This window comes from Coregonus clupeaformis, chromosome 30, assembly GCF_020615455.1.
Source record: "Coregonus clupeaformis isolate EN_2021a chromosome 30, ASM2061545v1, whole genome shotgun sequence".
In the NCBI taxonomy this organism is placed as follows: Eukaryota; Metazoa; Chordata; class Actinopteri; order Salmoniformes; family Salmonidae; genus Coregonus; species Coregonus clupeaformis.
Genome location: NC_059221.1, coordinates 28,656,404 through 28,666,083, shown reverse-complemented (window position 1 = coordinate 28,666,083; position 9,680 = coordinate 28,656,404). Strand labels below are relative to the sequence as shown.

At 42.5% G+C, this 9,680-nt stretch overlaps 1 long non-coding RNA gene across 1 annotated transcript; it reads right to left on the bottom strand.

Moving 5' to 3' along the window:
• Positions 1–6,922: 6,922 nt before the first annotated feature.
• On the bottom strand, positions 6,923–8,854 carry LOC121546679. Its single transcript, XR_005996401.2, has 3 exons — positions 8,521–8,854; positions 8,019–8,106; positions 6,923–7,250 (listed from the first exon to the last, which is right to left on the bottom strand). It is a non-coding gene; the product is annotated as an uncharacterized LOC121546679 (long non-coding RNA).
• Positions 8,855–9,680: the final 826 nt, after the last annotated feature.

The following is a 9,680-nucleotide window of genomic DNA, read 5'->3' as shown; positions in this document are numbered from 1 at the left end:
CACTCTAGTGGTAGCATGAGACGGAGTCTACAACCCACACAAGTGGCTCAGGTAGTGCAGCTCATCCAGGATGGCACATCAATGCGAGCTGTGGCAAGAAGGTTTGCTGTGTCTGTCAGCGTAGTGTCCAGAGCATGGAGGCGCTACCAGGAGACAGGCCAGTACATCAGGAGACGTGGAGGAGGCCGTAGAAGGGCAACAACCCAGCAGCAGGACTGCTACCTCCGCCTTTGTGCAAGGAGGAGCAGGAGGAGCACTGCCAGAGCCCTGCAAAATGACCTCCAGCAGGCCACAAATGTGCATGTGTCTGCTCAAACGGTCAGAAACAGACTCCATGAGGGTGGTATGAGGGCCCGACGTCCACAGGTGGGGGTTGTGCTTACAGCCCAACACCGTGCAGGACGTTTGGCATTTGCCAGAGAACACCAAGATTGGAAAATTCGCCATTGGCGCCCTGTGCTCTTCACAGATGAAAGCAGGTTCACACTGAGCACATGTGACAGACGTGACAGAGTCTGGAGACGCCGTGGAGAATGTTCTGCTGCCTGCAACATCCTCCAGCATGACCGGTTTGGCGGTTGGTCAGTCATGGTGTGGGGTGGCATTTCTTTGGGGGGCCGCACAGCCCTCCATGTGCTCGCCAGAGGTAGCCTGACTGCCATTAGGTACCGAGATGAGATCCTCAGACCCCTTGTGAGACCATATGCTGGTGCGGTTGGCCCTGGGTTCCTCCTAATGCAAGACAATGCTAGACCTCATGTGGCTGGAGTGTGTCAGCAGTTCCTGCAAGAGGAAGGCATTGATGCTATGGACTGGCCCGCCCGTTCCCCAGACCTGAATCCAATTGAGCACATCTGGGACATCATGTCTCGCTCCATCTACCAACGTCACGTTGCACCACAGACTGTCCAGGAGTTGGCGGATGCTTTAGTCCAGGTCTGGGAGGAGATCCCTCAGGAGACCATCCGCCACCTCATCAGGAGCATGCCCAGGCATTGTAGGGAGGTCATACAGGCACGTGGAGGCCACACACACTACTGAGCCTCATTTTGACTTGTTTTAAGGACATTACATCAAAGTTGGATCAGCCTGTAGTGTGGTTTTCCACTTTAATTTTGAGGGTGACTCCAAATCCAGACCTCCATGGGTTGATACATTTGATTTCCATTGATAATTTGTGTGATTTTGTTGTCAGCACATTCAACTATGTAAAGAAAAAAGTATTTAATAAGATTATTTCATTCATTCAGATCTAGGATGTGTTATTTTAGTGTTCCCTTTATTTTTTTGAGCAGTGTATTTTGATTTGTTTAACTATTTTCTGATTACTACATGAATCCATGTGTGTTATTTTATAGTTTTGATGTCTTCACTATTATTTTACAATATAGAAAATAGTAAAAATAAAGAAAAATCCTTGAATGAGTAGGTGTGTCCAAACTTTTGACTGGTACTGTAGACAGGTGTGCCTTTCCAAATAATGTCCAATCAATTGAATTTACCACAGGTGGATAATTCATGGAAACAGGATGCACCTGAGCTCAAGTCTCATAGCAAAGGGTCTGAATACTTATGTAAATAAGGTATATCAGTTTTTTTATTTTTAATACATTTGTAAATATTTAAATAAACCTGTTTTCACTTTGTCATTATGGGGTATTGTGTGTAGATTGATGAGGAAAACATTTTATTTAATCAATTTTAGAATAAGGCTGTAACGTAACAAAATGTGGAAAAAGGGAAGGGGTCTGAATACTTTCCGAATGCACTGTCGAAAACGTGACACTGTCAATCCTGTCGCTTGACAACAACAGAAAATGATAAATGACTGGTTGTGACCAGTGTCATGACAGTTGGTTTGCTTGATGACCAGTGAGAGTCAATTTATAATTTTTAGAGTTAAAGGAGTAGTTTCAAACTTAAAACATGGGTTAATCACAAACATGTTAGCTAGTAAACCCTGTACATTTGTGTTTTATTAAAATAACTTTTTCTTCAATAGTTTTTGTGCAAATAAGATATTATGTGGAGTACACAAAGCCTTCTCTCACTATCCTAAGCTCAGCCTCTAGTTTGATTCACTAGCTTATCTGAAGGTGCATCTGAGCAGCCAGTGTCACGTTTTCACCGAGACATGACTGGAATCCCACTGTCAGTGACGTTTTTTGCGGGAGCACAAAGTTTGACAGTGTTATACCAGCAGGCCCTTGGTTGAGAATAAACACACAGGAGAGAAATGGAACTGCCAATCACTGTCGTCACGGATTGACGAAGGAGGTATGTGTTTGAATAGTCATGCCATTTTCTCAACATAATGAGCAATGTCATGTAAAGAAGGAACACAAACTAACATGAAAATATATTTATGTATAATTTCGACCACAGTTTAAGCAACTGACACTGAAAGAAATTGAGTTTATATGTTAAGATCCAGAATCTACTGACTGTGGCTCAATAAGGTTATTTTGAAACGGATTATGCAAGTCAATGAATTCCACAAAGTCCTCGCCGAAATGTCTTCCAAACAAAATATTTGCAAGTTTAATCAGTAGCAGCAGCAGGGGTAGCTATCCTACATGTTCAGTTCCCTAGACCCTGGGATCATCGCTATTCCTCCCTCTCAATGGTGTACCTGTCAGATACAAGCATGGATGACAACATCAGACAAAAGCCTCCCTTCCTCTTGCTTGGTAGAACACTAAGAAGGATTTGGTAGGCGTCCAGTGCAGCACATCTGGGAAAGCAGGTGGTGGAGAGGAAGGCCCTGGTGAGCAGCCAGAGGAAAGGGCCTAGCCTGTGGGCAGCCTACAGTTGCCTCCGCTGTCATGGCTAAAGTGACAGGCAGAGTGTCTTTAGCTCCCTCTGATAACGCCATAGCTAAGCCGTCCTCGCACTCTAGCCCACTGCGAGGCACCTACAGTGCATTCGAAAAGTATTCAGACGCCTTGACTTTTTCCAAATGTTGTTACGTTACAGCCTTATTCTAAAATTGATTAAATAAAAACAAATTCCTCATCAATCTACACACAATACCCCATAATGACAAAGCGAAAACTGGTTCTTAGAAATGTTTGCAAATGTATTACAAATATAGTCCTGTGTAGCTTAGTTGGTAGAGCATGGCGTTTGCAACACCATGGTTGTGGGTTCGTTTCCTATGGGGGACCAGTATGAAAAAAATGTATGCACTCACTAACTGTAAGTCGCTCTGGATAAGAGCGTCTGCTAAATGACTCAAATGTAAAATAAAACCAGATACCTTATTTACATAAGTATTCAGACCCTTTGCAATGAGACTCGAAATTGAGCTCATGTGCATCCTGTTTCCATTTATCATCCTTGAGATGTTTCTACAACTTGATTGGAATCCACCTGTGGTAAATTCAATTGATTGGACATGATTTGGAAAGGCACACACCTGTCTATAAAAGGTCCCACAGTTGACAGTGCATGTCAGAGCAAAAACCAAGCCATGAGGTCGAAGGAATTGTCCGTAGAGCTCCGAGACAGGAAGAAGTTCGGAACCACCAAGAAAAACTGAGCAATCTGGGGAGAAGGGCCTTAGTCAGAGAGGTGACCAAGAACCCGATGGTCACTCTGACAGAGCTCCAGAGTTCCTCTGTGGAGATGGGAGAACCTTCCAGAAGGACAACCATCTCTGCAGCACTCCGCCAATCAGGCCTTTATGGTGGAGTGGCCAGACGCAAGCCACTCCTCAGTAAAAGACATGACAGCCCGCTTGGAGTTTGCCAAAAGGACTCTCAGACCATGAGAAACAAGATTCTCTGGTCTGATGAAACCAAGATTGAACCCTTTGGCCTGAATGCCAAGCGTCATGTCTGGAGGAAACCTGGCACCATCCCTACGGTGAGGCATGGTGGTGGCAGCATCAGAGCGCTCAGGAACTCAGACTGGGTCGAAGGTTCACCTTCCAACAGGACAACGACCCTAAGCACAAAGCCAAGACAACGCAGGAGAGGCTTCGGGACAAGTCTCTGAAAGTCCTTGAGTGGCCCAGCGAGAGCCCGGACTTGAACCCGATCTAACATCTCTGGAGAGACCTGAAAACAGCTGTACAGCGACACTCCCATCCAACCTGACAGAGCTTGAGAGGATCTGCAGAGAAGAATGGGAGAAACTCCCCAAATACAGGTGTACCAAGCTTGTAGTGTCATACCCAAGAAGACTTGAGGCTGTAATCGCTGCCAAAAGGTGCTTCAACAAAGTACTGAGTAAAGGGTCTGCATACCTATGTAAATGTGATTTTTCAGTTTTTTTTATTTTTAATACATTTGCAAACTTTTCTAAAAACCAGTTTTTGCTTTGTCATTATGGGGTATTGTGTGCTGATTGATGAGGGGAAAAAACAATTTAATCCATTTTAGAATAAGGCTTTAATGTAACAAAATGTGGAAAAAGTGAAGGGGTCTGAATACTTTCCGAATGCACTGTATATACTAAATGCCTCAGTGGGCAGAGAAGTCCAACCTTTTCTGAATACTTTCCCCTCCAAAAAGTTACATTTTTCTGAAGTTAAAATAGTGACTTTTATTGGGTTCTGAATATCTTTTTATTTTGAGAAATATTTTTTCCCAGGCTATCAAAGGTAAAGACATAGGCCTACCATTGAGAAGTAAAAAAACAAAACAAAAAAAACAGATACAAAGTACAGTATACTGTGCTTTCTGCTTTATTTTTTGAATACACATGGCTCCTTGGTTTGAGTGGCATTTCAGTGACAGCTATCAAAGCCGTTGTCTCGCTACTTCCCTCCACAGTAATCAAAGTCTTTGGAGCGCTTTAAAACAGTTGAGGTACAGGACTGAAAAAAGAAATGCACAATACCGAATAGTAAACCACATTTTGAATTTTGCTCACATCACACAGTCACAGACAGACTTTAAAAGAGCCTAACACAACTTTTCCCAAATCACCATCACTGTGTAACCTGAGATGTCTTGGACACTTTAAAGTGTTATAGAGGTCTGTAATGTCTCAACTATATTCATAGCGTCTCACTGGGCAGAAACTGGTTGCATTAACATTGTTTCCACATCCTTTCAACAACAACAAAAATCTGATGACGTTGAATTAATGTGGAAAACTGCTTGGATTTGCAAAAAGTCGTAAACGTAAGGGAATTTAGTCTATTTTTCACCCAATTTTTAACCTAAATCCAATGACATGGTGAATGTTTTTGTTGATTTCACATTTAATTCACGTTAGTTGACATCTCAACCAAATGTACATCAAAACTAGATGTTTAAATTATGTCTGTGCCCAGTGGGTGATTCAAAATCTACAACAGGAGACCTTTGGAATAAACAATTTCACCCAAAGGAAATAAATATATCTGCCACAAAAATCTGCAAAAGCCCTCATCCAAGGCCCTAACAACCTTTTTCCATGAGTGAAGCTTTTAACACACACCTTGAGAACAATCATTGACCTTTGAAAACAAAGGCTCTTAGAGTCAAAGTGACCTCTAGAAAACTGTTTTCCACTATCTTCCAAGTAAATGTATTTATACCATTATTTGATGACGCTCTTTCATGGGCCGGGATTCAATCAAAGGCGCATTTTCGACAAGCAAACTGCACTCTTGACAACGCACCTTTGATTGAATCCCCGCCATGGATTTTTTCTGGATTCCGCATGTACCATTTTATACTTGTAATTGTTACCCATAAAATGGATGAGTAGAGTAAGAGTATTAATTTATTCACTGTAAAATAATGGCTGTGTCCGAAATCTGGCTTGCCTACTACTTACTTAAACTGCATACTGTGTACTAATCGTGCTACGTACTATTTAGCATGTACAGTTTAGAAAAAGGTATACAGTATGCCACAGCCGCAATGTACTACTTTTGGTGCTTTCAAGACAACTGGGAACACTGAAACAAAACGAGCTCAGACTGGGAAAAATGGCGATGTCAGTCATCTTCAGGATGGAGAAGTCGGAGCTCTAGGATGATGCCCACGTTTCCGACTTGTAATTGCGAGATGGATGACCGTTCAAAACGATTTTACCCAGTCGGAGCATGTTTTTTTCCGAGTTCCCTGTTGTCTTGAACACACCATCAGCTATGACTTCGCATATGAACCGGAAAGGATCGCCTGTAGCCCCACTCAGTGACTGTTCACTACAGCGGAGCACTGAAATGTTGTTGTTTTGGGTTTACGTTAGCTAAGTAGTTTACGTATTTGGAGTAAACTTGAGTTAACCGTAGGCATAAGCATGTATCAATCGGAGATGCAGTAAAGGAATGCAGTGCAGAGGCAGAGGGCTCGAAATGAGGACGACTGGCTAGCTACTACTCTGAACTGTGTGATGAGCTTTTTGGCGCCAAAAGCTGCTGAGGCACCACGTAAGTGGGTGCCATATATTGTGAAGTTGTGGCTACACGAATCAGGCTGGTTTCCAGTGTATCTAGCCCTCTACAAGATCATCACCAGACTCCATCTTCATCAACCATCTCCCTGACCACCGTTCTCTGATCAAGCCATGAACTGGCCCTCTCCATCTTTGGAGGATGAATGCACTCAGACTTGGCCTCTATCGGTGGACCTAGCAAACAATTTCCAGGTTACACATGACGATGTATTGCTTGTTTATTTTTTATTTTGATGTGCTTTGAGATGAAAAGCGCTATAGAAATGTAATCAATTATTATTATACCAAAGTTGGTTTATTTAGTTTAGTAGAGCAAAAAGCTCAGATGAAGGCCAAGAGGCCGGATCGTAAGCTTCAATAAAAAAGTGATACTATTACTAGCAAGAGCAGTGTGCAGGTTTCTTTTTTTCTTTCAATTTATCTAATTGTTACCATGCACCTGCAACAAGATAGCTCGGATGTCCGAGTGCATTTTTTATATTGAAATGTTGAAAGTAAAACACACCAACTGTAGATGTACCGATATCAAATATGTTGTTTTATTACCAACTAGAAACACTTTGAGGAGAACAGCAATTCACTTTTAAAAAATTAATACAAATAAAAGTACTTCACCAAACTTTACAAAATACATAAAACTACTTCTTAATCATGGCCTCAAATGTCCATAAGTCGTGCTTCCCTAGCAGTCACCTCCCGCTCCTTTTCCAGCGTCCACATCTGGACCCTTCTGGAAGGGAGATGATGACCATTGGGGTGATGGAGTGGCAGCCCCCCAGCGCCTCATCCATCACCATATATCACTTCCAGGATGTGGCTGTGGCCTCCCCTCACTCCGTGGGAGCTTTCAACTCCTGAAAGATATGGGAAATTATAGCTTTCAACATCAAACATACTACATTTAAAGCCCTGTAAAAGGTATTATGCCAATTGCAGTACATTTCTATGGAATACTTGCACCTTTCTAACATGTACACTGAGTGTACAAAACATTAGGAACACCTTCCTAATATTGAGTTGCACCCCCTTTTGCCTTCAGAACAGCCTCAATTTGTCAGGGCATGGACTCTACAAGGTGTCGAAAGCGTTCCACAGAAATGCTGGCCTGTGTTGACTCCAATGCCTCCCACAGTTGTGTCAAGTTGGCTGGATGTCCTTTGGGTGGTGGTACACACGGGAAACTGTTAAGCGTGAAAAACCCAGCAGCGTTGTAGTTTTGGACACACTCAAACCGGTGCGCTTAGCACCTTCTACCAAACCCAGTTCAAAGGCACTTAAATCTTTTGGTTTTCCCATTCACCCCCTGAATGGCGCACACACACAATCCATGTCTCAATTGTCTCAAGGCTTAAAAATCCTTCTTTAACCTTCATCTACACTGATTTGAAGTGGATTTATCAAGTGACATCAATAAGGGATCATAGCTTTCACCTGGATTCACCTGGTCAGTCTATGTCATAGAAAGAGCAGGTGTTCCTAATGTTTTATACACTCAGTGTATATATTCACACTTACATGAAGCATAGGAAACAGATGGGAAAGTGTCGTTGCTCTCAGAGAAAAGGGGAACTTTATTAGCCAACTGCAGCACAGCAATAAATGCAAAAATAACAGTAGCGTACCATATATTTTTACTTATGGTTCTCCCACTTCTTTTTCACCCATGCAGGTGACAGTTGCCCCTTCAGCTCACAATTCATAAAGTAGATCCTGAAAATACACAAGATGAAGTAGCTTACAACATTAACCAAAACATGAGCAAAGTAGAGTTGTGTGAACTTTCTGCAGATAGAAGACTGCCACATACTTTATCAAATTGGAGTGCCAAGGTGAAACAGTAACGAGTGCAGCTTACCATTACTTTCACCATAACTGGTTATGTGCAATGAAACTAGCTAGACCCATTTAGACTGTAACCGTTCAGGTAGAAACTAATATTGCACATTACAATCAGCTCAAAACAGATAAAACGACGTGGCAAATCAGGAGAACTAGAAGAAAATAAAAGTGTTGGGACCAACATGGCTGTGGAAAATAGGTATGTAGGCTACCACCTTACTAACGTTAGCTACTGGCAGTGCATAGTGCAGTAGTAAGAGAGCTAACTATGGCCACATTACTTACTCAACCTTTTTTTGCGGCATTTCTCCTGCCGTGTTTGCCGCTGAATTAAATGCCTGGTATTGTCATCAGACCCTGCAACAGTTTGAACACAAGCCCTGGTATTTACAACAAGTAACTAGGCTAATTTACATATGCAGTTGTCGCTCAACAGCAAGCAAGTAACCCTATAGTTAACATTACTGTTTTAACAGTTATAACTTCTAGTCCTACTAAAGCAGTAGCTAGCTAGCTAAAGGCACGGCAGGCAGCAGGGTGCAAATCTGTATTGTAGCGACCCGCACAGACAGCTGTGTGTTATGTGTTAGGCTAGTAGATGGTTGTGTTGTACCTACCAGTACCCAGTGTTCGCGGGGTCCGACATGTCAATCAACCTGCTATCTGCCAATCACGGGAATGCCTGGAATGTTCTGATGCCGGGCATCCTGGCGGTTGGCGGAGTGGCGTGGAGGGGGGTTGGGCAGGGGGATGGAGCATTGGAAGTTAAGACCAGGTTTAGCCTTTGTTCTCTCTCTTTACGTCTGGGCTTCACAAGAGAAGGTCACGATTGGCTTGTGGGTTATCTTTCATTTATTTGGCGTGGGCTACGGCCAAACAGTAGCCTGTGTAAAGTTGGTTTAATAAACCGTCCATTCGTAAACTCAATCCTCTGTCTGGACAGTTGTTCTTTTATGATCTAGTCAGGTCATTACAGTATTCAACAATGTTACGTTATGATAAAATAGTCGTAACTCGTGATAATTTTAAGTAGAACATAAATTACTTACACTTGAACACCATCGCAGAAGCTTCGCTATTCGCCATATTCTAAGTTGTTTTGTTGTTTACTTGAAGAGATCTAGCAATCAAAACTCGTAACTCCCCTCTTCCAATGCATTGTGGCTGTGTGCAGCGAATTCTACTAGCTGAAAAGCCAAATTGAGTATAGCATTGTGGCATTTAAACCATACTTGATTTTTATCATTTATTTTTACATTAAGACTATGTTACCCAGCAAGCAATGCAAGGGTGGGGAGAGTTGAAGTATGCCTTGCATGGCTACACAAGGATATTGTTAGCTGAGGTATATTTTTATTAAAAGTAGTTAAACCTACGCCCCGGTTTGTCATTACACAAGGAACAAACATAACATGGTGTCAGATTGGTAGTCGCTATGACGAGAC